Raw genomic sequence first — 12775 nt, 5'->3', positions numbered from 1 at the left:
CCGTTGCGGCGACTGAGTTATTAGCTGCGGTAGTAAATCGGTTAGACGTTTAATTTATTGCTTTACTGTCAAGGAAATTGATTTAGTTCGGGCTCTGGGGTTGCCGTGATTGAAATAGTTCTTCAAGGAGTTAGTATTGTCGTAAAGGGCGTGTTTTTTCTCATGGTCTCATCTGAAGACCTCAAAGTCGCCAGCATTTCGTGTCACTTTTTCCGTCGTATGTTTTATTTGTTATTTTTTTTCGTCTGTCTAAATTTACGAATAAACGACTTCTTACTCATACGTCAAACTTTAACCGTTATAGGGCCATATTAGATTAATATCACATATATGGAAGCAGCATTCCATGAAAATCTGTTTTAACAAAATCCATTATTTAAGCAGTGCCTAATTGAAGTTAAAGTATTGGCGTAGTAATAAGTATGAGTCGCTTACGTAACGTTTGCTTTAATGCCGAATTGCTTTGTCAACTTACGTTTTATAGTAAAAGTTGGTTATAAAGTCATTTAAAAACACAAGCTTCTTTAAGATAATACTAATAATATACGATAAAAAGACAAGCCAAAAGAGTACCAGGCTTGTAAATTCGAAAAAAATGAGTGCAATTGTCGATTACGTAACGATGGAATGCTCCATATTAGTATGTAGTAGTAGTAGGGTAATCCCTACAATAATTATCATCTTTGTGTATTTTATGCATATGTATATCTTATGCAGTTTTTTTGAATCATGTATTTTTTAAATCTCGACCATTAAAGGGTTAAATATGTTTGTTATTTACCATATAAATAATCAGTAACTCGCCACTGAACTAATAGTATACGCATAACATGTAAAACTAAAACTTTCCTTCTGTTTGCAGGTAATACTTCACCAATGATGGATGTGATCTAGTAAGTTAGAAGTAGCAGAGAAAAGCAAGTTATACAGACTGGCAATCATCTATCCTACATAGTCAGGTTGTCATTGTTGTAGATGACGCCACCATAGAAAAGTCAGCGAGATCACCAGTGATCGGCACGGACGGTGCCACACCGCGGGTTTCCGAGTACAAATTATCAAAAACTATTTAAAAATCTTATTTAAAATAACACTCAATAGAATGACTTTAGAACAAGATCACGGCATTTGAGTCGTGTCCATATTAAGTTTTGTAATCGCGATCACACACCCATTTATTTTCTATACGGGAGCGGTTTGATACTGAAGAAGGTCAAAAATATGTATGGGTACAGTCCCGTCTAAAAATATCAATACGGGTCAAGTGTCAAAAATATGAATCCACTACCTTAATATATGGGCAATATCGTCGTGTATACATAATTTTGGCACCTTGTCCGTATCGATATTTTCCGACGTGACTGTACCACATTTTTAAGGCATCTTTATAAGCCTTAAATAAGATAAAAATTGGACCTCTTTTATTTTCTTCTTTGTCTAACGCTGTCAGAGGTAAGCAGTCAACTATATTTACAAGTACAAAAAACCGGCCAAGGGCGAGTCGGACTCGCACAGGAAGGGTTCCGTACCATTATCTATAAAAACGGTCACCCATCCAAGTACTGACCCCGCCCGACGTTGCTTAACTTCGGTGATTGGATGGGAACCTTGAGATTGGAAAGAAATATTTATGTTATTCTGGTTTTAGTATTTGTTGTTATAAAAAATTAAATAAATAAAATAAAATAAAAATCATTTATTTCAGACCTTGGTCCATACAGTGTTAGTACGACTTACTCTAAAAAATTATATTAAGTTATTATTGAAATAAATTAAACTTACGATATTTAAGGGCTTAAAACTTACAATATTTTAGGGTTTAAAACTGGAGCCAGGCACATACACCAGTAATAACTACATACACCCATGCGAGTTGTGTGTATGTAGCTACCACTGAGTGTACCCTGGTCCAGTGCACAAGAAGCTGACTGTCAAGCCTGTCAGCTATAATTGCCAGGAGACTGTTGCGGCTGCCCCGCAGGCGGCAACAGAAATACATAATCTGTAGAAATTTCAACTGGCTAACTATCACGGCTCATGAGATACAGCCTGGTGACAGACGGACGGACGGACAGCAGAGTCTCAGTAATAGGGTCCCGTTTGACCCTTTGGATATGGAACCCTAAAAAAGAACAGAACGTGTTCTACAAGCGTGTACACTTGCTTTAGGGCCTGTTTACATATGGATTAGCGTTTAGTATGAGTTTATACATTTGTTACTAAACGCAAGGACTCGGCCGATCGATATTCGAAATGTCATTCATAGTTTTCAATTGTTTGGTGGATTTAAATATAATGTTCGTGTTACAACAACGCTATTAATTACTTTTTACAGAAAAACATATCCATGCCATTCAGTTTTCTTAAATGTACTTGACCATACCACGGAGTTTTAAACACCGTGTAAGTATATCAAACAACCCTCGTAACGTTATGACTATTCCTTTAAGTTTGATCGTAAGTTTGCATACATTTTTCAGTTTTTCGTTTTTGCCTATAGGTGCTATTATCTGCAACTCGAAAAAAGGACATTGTAAAAATGCCGACTAACAAACTTAAATTTATTGGTCTCTGGTCGTAGGAAATGCGGCATTAAGCAAACTTTAGGAGAGCTCGAAGTTTGGTTGCATTAGCTAAAAGGGAGCTTTTTGCTTGGTGTGGATTGGGGAAGGATTCGGTAACTTAATTTTGATATACATCGCGGGCTGGTAAAACCCCATTTCAACCATGAGGTCATAAGGAGCAAAACATGTTACATATATGAATTTTGGTCAAATGAGGCAAAAAAAAAAACTATTTAGAGGTGTAAATGTGTCTTAGTGTCAGAACTAAAAGATTATATAATTTATCAAATTATCCTTAGAGATGTATATGGTCTCCAAGAGTTAAATTCCTGTATAATTAAAACATTAAGATAAAAAAAACATACGAGAACCGAATGAGGTGTCCTCCTGTAATTAATTATACTCAAAAATAAAGTTACTAAATATAATAGCCCGTGTTAGCTTAAACAGACCAGGGGGCCTACCGCGAAAATCGAAGTTTCGTCAATTGCGGGCATTTTTCTCCGTCATTCTAATTACATCTTAGTGAGAGTAAAAGAGAAAAATCCCCCCAACTTACGAATTTAGGTTTTTGCGGTAGGCCTCCAGTCTCCACAAACAGTACCCGTTCACGAGTATGACGCATATCTCTGCCATCGCCATCGCCTCCATCAGCCATTGTCATCTTGGTCAGGCCCCCAGGAATGGTCGAACCTCGCCTAATTCCTCCAAGGGTTAGAGCCGGTGTAGCTTTATTAGACGTTCATAAGCGCATTGTACTATGCCTACTTGAATAATAAACTATCTTTATCTTTAGTGCGGCAACGAACCTAATGTGGTTTTCAAGTTGTCTTCTCTACAACATTGAAATCTTTATCGCATAGAAATTTTACGTCACGCGATACGATAATGTCACTGAACGTCGTTAGTTAATGACCATGTAATTAGACGCGACAGACAGATAGGGAAGGTATTTGCCGTTACTTTAACCTTTAAGGCAGGTGTTTTTTTATGATATAGGAGGTAAAGGGGTAGGCGAATTATAGGCGCCCATAAACACCTGCAACACCAGAAGGGTTGCAACTTGCAAGTGCGTTGCTGGCTTTTAATGGCTTCTCTACACGATGAGCCCACTAAGATGGGCCAACGTGTAGAGAGGTTTGTGGTGTCGAATGGGTTATGGCGCGGCGGGATGGCGATGGGATGGCCACGGTCTCGGTTTTTCGTCCGCACATCAAAGGTAGTGGGCAGCCGAGCGATGGTGTGTAGTGTGTATGCATCTACACGTGGCCCATTCCATAGTGCGTGATCTCAACCATCGCATGGCCATCTCACTGGTCCAGCGCTGGGCCATCGTGTAGAGGAGCCATAAGCCGGGATTAAGCTCTTTTCTTGAAGGTCGTATAGGACCGGAAATACCGCGGGATTTTGCATCAGAAACATCATCATTTTGCAATCCATCAATAACTAAGTAAAATATAAGTAAATATGTTTATAAGATTGCCAGAGCTCAATGAGGGTGCAGAGTGTTAGGGTCGGCAACCTATAAGGCTACAGAGACTGCTTACCATCAGGTGGGCCGTATGCTTCTTTGCCACCGACGTAGTATATATATATATATATATATATATATTATGTATTTAAAAAAACTAGTCTAGAATATCCGTAATAATTATTTTATTGCCACAGGAGATTAAAAAATCAGCCAAGTGGGGGTCGGACTCGCACAGGAAAGGTTCCGTACCATTATGTATAAAAACGGTCACCCATCCAAGTACTGACCCCGCCCGCCGTTGCTTAACTTCGGTGATTGGATGAGAACCTCGAGATTGGAAAGAAATATTAATTTTATTCTATTTTTAGTATTTGTTGTTAGAGCGGCAACAGAAATACATAATCTGTAGAAATTTCAACTGGCTAACTATCACAGTTCATGAAAAACAGCCCGGTGACAGATCGACGGACGGACGGACAGCGGAGTCTCAGTAATAGGGTCCCGTTTGACCCTTTGGGTACGGAACCATAAAAAGTAATGACTGATGAGCTACACGCTAGAAAACTCAAAACAAGTCCCTTTATATTGAAACATCCATAAAAACTGACCAGTTCTCATCGCTCTTGATTATAATTTACACCGCAATCTCCTACCGGAAACAATCACGCAGCATATAAACATGACATCGTACTGTCTCATTCCCTCAATGTTTACAATTTTACCGCAACCAGTCGCTCGCGGGGCGCGCGCGCAGCCAGACGCGATCCATGATCTATGGATCATTAATCTCGTATCCAGAATTCAAAAAAGTAAATTGACCGTTGAGTGTTGAAAGGCGTGGCATAAGAATATACTTAGGCAAAAAACTTGGCTATTCAATCACTTTGTTCAAAATACAATGAAATATATATATGTATTGTCTATTCCTGTTGAAACATCGTGCAAATAAATTAATAGTGGATGGGATTAATCAGTTCTTAAGGAAAGAAACCTGCATTGGGCCAGCGTGAGGACTATAGCCCAAGCTCTCACGTATGAGAGGAGGCCTGTGCCCAGCAGTGGGACGTACATATTTAGGCTGAATTATTATTATTAAGGAAGAAAATGTCATATTACAAATTTCCAATGAAAGTTAACTTTGCACCCATTTAAACAACAAAGCGAGGGATTTTCATAGATATTTGACATGATGGCAACCACACTTTGTGATTGTAAATGTCATGCTGAGAAAGCTTGGTCCGGCGCTACTTTTTTTTTAAAGTTACTCTTAAGAGGCTTCATATCTTTTTAATCATATTTTTACACATAAAAAAACATACAGCTGTCAGTTTCCTCTTCTCAATTCTGGATATCGGTATATGAGTGATCAGTATAGTGCAGTGTTAACTATTGTTATTGTTTTAGGATCGACAGTGCATTGTCTGTGACGTGATTATGCGTGTATTGTTTATGGTATCGATGGGTAGATCGCCAATTTGAGCCCTACGGTAGCACTTAGTATGTGCTGAAAACATGTACAGAATTCCAACTCTTATTACGAACTTCAAACGCGAAGAGGTTCTTTAAAAACCGGTTGATATGTTTTTTTTTTTATAAAAATAATATTATTTATTTATATCAAATTTAAAATTAGCAACGGAACAATATTATTTCAATTTAAACTTGGTATGTTATAAGATTACTATTATGTATGACTAATCCCGGAAACTTAATTGAATAACATATATTAATTTCGGACAAAAAGAAAAAATAATGCATTTAAGGGTTAATGTAACATTCTACATTCCCTCAATAATTCTTTATAGTTCTTTATAGTGCAATTAACACTTGAGACCAACTTTATCATAGATCATTCTACATACTTAGATCACGTACTAGGTATTCTACAACTGCAATTCTCGTTATCTCATAACAGTTTTATATTTATAACGTGATACCACTTGCGTGTTTAATGTATCTTGCTCTAACGTGTTACAAACATAACAATCGCTTTTGTTCGTCGCGATTCACCTAACAACTCAATTTGTTGAGTATTTTCTAGATATGAGCGAGGTAGCTAAGTTGTGCGAGGTTGCGATCCCCCATTAGCGTCAACGCCCTCTTTTGGGAACCCCTAATTTTTCTGAAGCTGTGTTAGAGTTACAATAGAAAACTAACGAGAGTTCCGTACAAATTTAACTTATTTAATTTGTACGGAACCCTTATGGGATCACTTTGTTGTCCGTCTGTGTCGCCCTTTTTCTCAGGAACCCGTGGAGGTATCAAGCTGGAATTTATATCAATACTTAGATCTACTGTCCCTTGAAGCTGTGAAAAAATCAAACTTATAAGCCAACACAATCAAAAGATACAGCCGTTTATGCCGCAAATCTCCGCAAATTTTCGACACTCGCAAGGGAATCGAAACCTACAGGGTACTTCCCGTGAAATCAGAGTCTTGAAATTTGGTAAGAAGCAACGTCTTATAGGACAGATAAAGGAAAAATTGCGAAAACCGTAAATTTTTAGTTACATCATATAATGATATATACCTACAGGTTTGTACGGAACCCTCGGTGCGCGAGTCCGACTCGCATTTGGCCGGTTTTTTTCCTTTTGAGTTTTACTCTTAGTAAACTGTAGTTCATTCAGACAAGGTTTACGATAGATATGACGTTCAAAAGGTTAAGAACAAAATTACAAACAAACTAATACGAATTATATTCTTATTTAATGCTATTGGCCAAGAACTACATGTACAGTAGCCATGAGATATATCGGAGCGGCCAAGGTGTTCACAAATATCTGAACACGCCTCTATTGTCAAAGCTCTAGAGTGCGTGTTCACATATTTTTGAGCACTTTGACCGCTCCTTTATATCTGATGGCGGCTGTACAACGAATCAAAGTCGTGAATCGTGATTCTCGTGATCGCTACCATCATTCATTAAAATCATTCACCATCAAGAAGCGGCCCAGTTCTAATTATTTTCTCAACCTTGTCTACTTATTAAACAAAATATTACATTCAATTTTAAACCATGTGTCCAAACAGCAAGGTTGATATTTACTATTATTAACTAAAACAGCATAGGAGGTTATGAAATACCAATTTAATTGTTGGAAGAAAAGCAGCACATTATTACAATTGCTTTCAGAGTCGAGTATAAAGAAAAAATAGTATAAATCGCTCCAGAGTACCTATAATCATATTTAGTAACTTTATTAAAAACAATGCAGGTAGGCAGTAGATGTTACTTACATTATCTTTCCCGGTTATTGGTTATATAACTACAACACCAGAGTCAGAATTATTGCTTTGAACTCAGCAGAGCAGTTTGCTGACGACATAAATTTTTTTGTAATAAAATATGAAAGAGAAAATTAATTGCCTTTGTTTGAGGCGAAAGGAACCACCGCTCGCGCCGCTTGGCTCCGAGCCACACTATCAAAATGTATAGAGTTGAATGAATCTGTTCTGGACGACAGCGGCGGCCGCTTGCCGCGCCGCCCGCTGCTCCGCTCGCCGCGCCGCGCGTCTTTTGTGTCCAATCCGCGGCTTAGAGACAAGAGACACGTAAGCGTATCGTAATACGCGCGTAGAACGATAGCCCTACGAGCACGTACAAGTTCAAATAAATCCGCACACGAAGCGTCGTCGTAGCATAGCGTATGAAATGTCTCTCGTCATTGCGACAGGCGTAGCGTAATACAGGCGTAAAAAACAAAGCTACTGACATAATCAAACAATAAAAAATCTTCATCTAACGGGAAGTAAGGTCGTCGATACATCCACCGAAGACATCTGACGCCAGTCACGCCATGATTTCACTTATAACACGATTACGCTTAGGCGACGCTTGGTGCCCAGAACACTACGCGTCTCGTTTTTCGATACGCTTATGCGACGCCTACGCTTACGCTCCGTGTGCTTAGGGCCTTACTCTTGCAGGAGGCGTTGAATTTCCCCATTATTACTTTATCATCATCATCCCTTCATCATCAACCCTTTGACTGCCCAAGATGTAGTAATAAATATCAACCGTCAATGTTCAAGATAACGCGTCGCACACGAACGAAACGAAAAAATACACTTGTTCGCTTAATCGTTCGACTCATTATCTCGTAGCAACGGGAACTCGGCCCGGAATTGAGCCACTGTATAATTACGTCCAAAAGTGCTATGCAATTATATTCGTTCTCATAGAAACAGACCCTTATTGTTCTTTTGATGGAATGCGGTAATTTTCATCACTAGGGTTCATGGTTTGACTTTAAAAAAGGGAAATGTTTGACTAAATATAACATACCGAATTTCCTTCCTATAGTGTGGGCAATTTCTATTAATAGTGACGAAATTTTCCTTTAGATAGGTACTTTTTATTAGTTTAATAGTAGGTACTAGTTTACTGTTATAATATAGTCTGGAACACCAATTTGTCAGTGGAAAAAGACGGCTGAGAAATGTGATGGATCTTTAATAAACATGTCCCTCGCCTTTTTCTACTGATATATAGGTTTTCCAGACAATTTTTTCAGTCCAACGTCTTCTGGAAAATTAGTTACTACGTTATATACAACAATAAACTGTAGAAAAGCTAGTGTTTCAAACGTTTCACCTTTTTCTTTGCACACTTTTTTACTGAGCCCCAAACAGTTGCATAACTGATAGCTTCAAAAGCGTTTCGTTATTGCAATATGAATGCCAAAGAGGAACTAGTCCTCTACAGGGCTGAATCGCCCGTAACTGGGTCGCGGCTTGAAACTGTCTCAAACAACGCTAATTAGCTCAGGCTTTCTGTTGCATTTCTGTCCATTGCGAGAAGTTGCAGGCTGTGCGGTGTCCTATATATTCATGTATACCAGGGGTGGCCAACTTGATTAGACCCAAGATCTCCTATTTACTAACGAAACCCTGTGCGATCTACCAATTACATACATTTTGAAACCTTAAATGAAACTGGTCTACGTATTTATATTTTTGCCTTGCCACGATCGACTGGACTAACAGTCGCGATCGACCTGTTGGCCACCCCTGATGTATACGAATGTATTCCTCAACTTCATTACAAAAAAAAAAGAAAACCGACTTAAAAAAGAATAAAATACAATAATATCCTATTTAAGTATATGCGGTACCATTGAAAAAAAAAAGCCGTTCGAAAGCAGTGTAAAAAGAAGCATTTTATAAAATCATTGGCAGCTCCACTACCCGTTTCACACGTGAGGTGACCGGATGCTGCTGGCTCCCGGCACAGACAAATCCATTAAATTCCTATCCCATACTCATAATAGGTTTCACGCTTGTTTTTATGTATTCTGTACAAGATATGTGTAGTGTTGCATTGCAAGAGAGATATGTGTAGTGGACTCGAAATTAGCTCCCTCCCACAACACCAGAATATCAAGGAACTATAAAATTGCATACAATATTCGATACATTGGTGTATTTGGTCGATGGAATGTACTCTACAGGATGATTCATGAGACGTGAGCAGGACTAAGCCTACACAATTAGTATTTTTTTTTTATACCACGACGGTGGCAAACAAGCATACGGCCCGCCTGATGGTAAGCAGTCACCGCAGCCTATGGACGTCTGCAACTCCAGAGGTGTTACATGCGCGTTGCCGACCCTTTAAAAACCTGATGAATCGTTCACCGGCATATTTAAGTAAAACAATCACGCTTTTTTCTGTTATCTAACTTTTTTTAATGACAAATTTGATTATCTACAATCATGGACACCACACTTAATTAACAAAGATAAAACCTCTTTAACCGTTATGACAGGAGTTAGATTATGAAGAAAATAAAATGTCACACTTGAGGGTGACCTTAAATGACATACTTAAAAAAAAAAAAAATTTGAAAAGTAAAAATTAAATTAACGGTAATCTCACAAATACTGGTACGAAACAGTTGCTTATAACTTACTGAATACCCAGGCTTGATCCTGCTCACGTCTACTGAATCACCTGTATAGTTAGCATTGCAGCAAGCTAAATGGGGCTTTAACATAAAGTACTTTATTTTCGTAAATCCACCCAACGGGAATGATAAACCGAATCGCACACGTACAGACTGCAGAACCGTGAACACCAGTTAATAATAACAATTTTAAAACTTGTGTGCGCGATGTTACTTTGCATTGTTTCCATTGCTAATAATTGACGTCGCATTTGAGCCAAATACCCATCCGGGACGAAACGGAGCGTTGCATTTTTGACCGAATATCTAAACAAGTACCAAAAGAAACACACTTGACTGGCCATTGGTAGACTTTACCTTGTTGGAATAAGGTTCAAGATCAGATAACTGTGCTAAAGATGGTAGGAATGTGTTTGTATGAGAAGTGTCTTTATTTTGCAAGACGTAGCGTATACATTGCTGGAAATACTCCTGAGTAGAGTCAATACCTGGGTGACACATTTTTCTCTAGAGTAAAATAAAACTATGAATTGTGTATATCCACTCACTTGCTTTTGGTAACTGTAGTTACCTGCTGTCACCCTTATTTTATTATAATAAATATAATAATAGAAGTCACTTAAAAATATGAAGCATGTGAGTGGATAGTGAACTATATTGTCTCGATTTTAACGTAAATACTTCTTTTAAAACTTTATTGTAGATGCTTTTGAATGTAAATTTAAAAAAATTGTTGGAATATATTAAAGGATGCTTATTACGAGGAATTTCGTGCAGTTACCGGCCTGTTCCTGTTTATCTGTAAAATTGTTATGGTAGCACTGTTAGATAATTATGGCGCGTTTTATCTACTCCACTACTATTTATGCTGACAAAATAAAAAATAAAAATAAATATTATGGGAAAATCTTACACAAATCGACACAGTCCTAAAGCAAGCTCAATGAGGTTTGTGTTGTGGGTACTAGGATATATAAAATAGATATACATAGAGATAGCTACTTAAATATGTAGAAAATATCCATAACTCAGGAGCAAATATCTGTGATAAATACACAAATAAATGCCCTTACCAGGATTCAAACCCGGGACATCCTGTTTCGTAGGCAGGGTCCCTGCCGACCAGACTAAAGCTACGCTGACTATATTGGAACTTGAAATCGGAGTTAACTAATTCTTTCTACACTACTCTGCCCTTGGAAAAATAAGTATCGTCTGTATTTTGAATTTCGACACCATGGAGACGGACTGTAAGTTTAGGTAAACAAACTTAAATATGTACCGTCAACCAATTTGAATCCTAGGCCACTACAGAACCTTGTCGCTTTAACTACTCTATGCATGCATGCTTGCTGCAGACAGAGCATCTTGGCGGTCCACCATTTTTAACCACATCAAATCGTTTGAGGAAGACCGCCTTAATGCCTTAGATACCAAACGCCAACAACGTAAAGAGAGACCGAAGCCCTCTTACACGTATACATACAACGCGTCTGGTCAACTATATTGTAACACCTGCAAAAGAGTCCAAGTTAAGACCAAGTTCGGCCTGGCCAGCCACATGAGGGCCCATAATCGGCGTAATTCGTAATTGCTGAGGTCGCCGTCATCGAAATCGATGAGGAGGACTATACATATACATGACATGCATCACTCAATAAGCATTGTCGTAGAAGTCATTATGACATGGTTGTATAGTGGCCTAGGAATCAAATTGGTTGACCGTACTTTAGTTATTGATTAGTAACAGATGTCAAGATATTGTAATATATATATTGGGTATGACGCCTATAGGTAGTTAGCTGTGTAATTTCATGTCATGACACATATCAAAGATACATTGATTGAATGAGATGCGTAAAATCTAAGACAATTACGGGCTTCGAATTTGACAGGTAAACGAGATGACGTTGTACAGCTCATACATTTTGCGGTAAGTCTGATTGTTAAAAGTTGACGTTTGTCAATTCAGTTTCCGCAAAACATGACACAGTACAGCGCCATCTGTTTTGGATGTCAAGGAGGATGTTCTTTTCTTGGACTTTAATTCTCTTACAATCAATTCTCTTTGCTCGTATACAAGAGACATTTGTAGTAATGAGTTGAATATTGTTTTAGTTGTCTTGTTCCTCACGCTTTATTTGTGTCTGCTATCAAGTAAACAAAAAAAGTCGAGTCGAAAAAGTATTGATTGTATGTCTTTTTAGCTGTAGCTGTAGATATTTCGGCGGCCGATCGTGAGATCAGGCAGATAGGGTTATTCCTAGGCATTTCGAAAAAATCTTTAACTCGTTCCCTGAGTCGACGAAGGCTCCTATTTCTAGACCTAACCTAACGAACCTATCCTATTAATCTATTTTTTTAATTCTTTTTATATATTTTTTTACAATAACAATAAATAAATAGCTTAAATCTAAAATGGCCCTTGATGCATCGTACCAAGGATGCTGGCGGCTTCGGCATTTCCTCGTTGTATCGCAATGCTGATACGTTGTGGGACGAAGCCGCCAGCTCTTTGGTCACCAGTTACGTTAACCAGACACTTCGCGATATCTGCAAAAACTTATATTTCTATTGATTTAATGTGGCTACCGTCAAAATATTACACAGGAACATAACGATCTTCCTAATCTTACGATGGATCGCCGACATATGCATCACAAACATTTAAATTTCATCTCATACAAAAAGCTCAAGCATCCTTAACAGTATTTGGGGACAAAAACAAGACAACGAATTAATTTTGACCCAAAAAATTGAAGTTACGAATATACAATGTATAAGACATCTTGCTGAAACTATTATCTTTTTAGACGAAGTATTTCTC

At 38.1% G+C, this 12775-nt stretch overlaps 1 protein-coding gene across 2 annotated transcripts in view; it reads left to right on the top strand.

Annotated features, from left to right (window-relative positions):
* LOC133531212 (protein enabled-like) overlaps positions 1–12775 on the top strand; it is a 101556-nt gene that overhangs the window by 25914 nt on the left and 62867 nt on the right. Inside the window, exon 1 of one of the 2 annotated variants that reach the window (XM_061869349.1) lies at positions 4782–4847. The exons of the other annotated variant lie outside the window; for it this stretch is intronic. The gene's annotated coding sequence lies outside the window, so the exon portion shown is untranslated. Of the gene's footprint in view, positions 1–4781; positions 4848–12775 lie in introns of those variants that run through there. 2 annotated transcript variants of the gene reach the window in all.

Source organism: Cydia pomonella, chromosome 24 (genome assembly GCF_033807575.1).
Source record: "Cydia pomonella isolate Wapato2018A chromosome 24, ilCydPomo1, whole genome shotgun sequence".
Classification (NCBI taxonomy): domain Eukaryota; kingdom Metazoa; phylum Arthropoda; class Insecta; order Lepidoptera; family Tortricidae; genus Cydia; species Cydia pomonella.
Note: the sequence above shows the minus strand (reverse complement) of the source record. Positions and strands in the feature narration are given on the sequence as shown.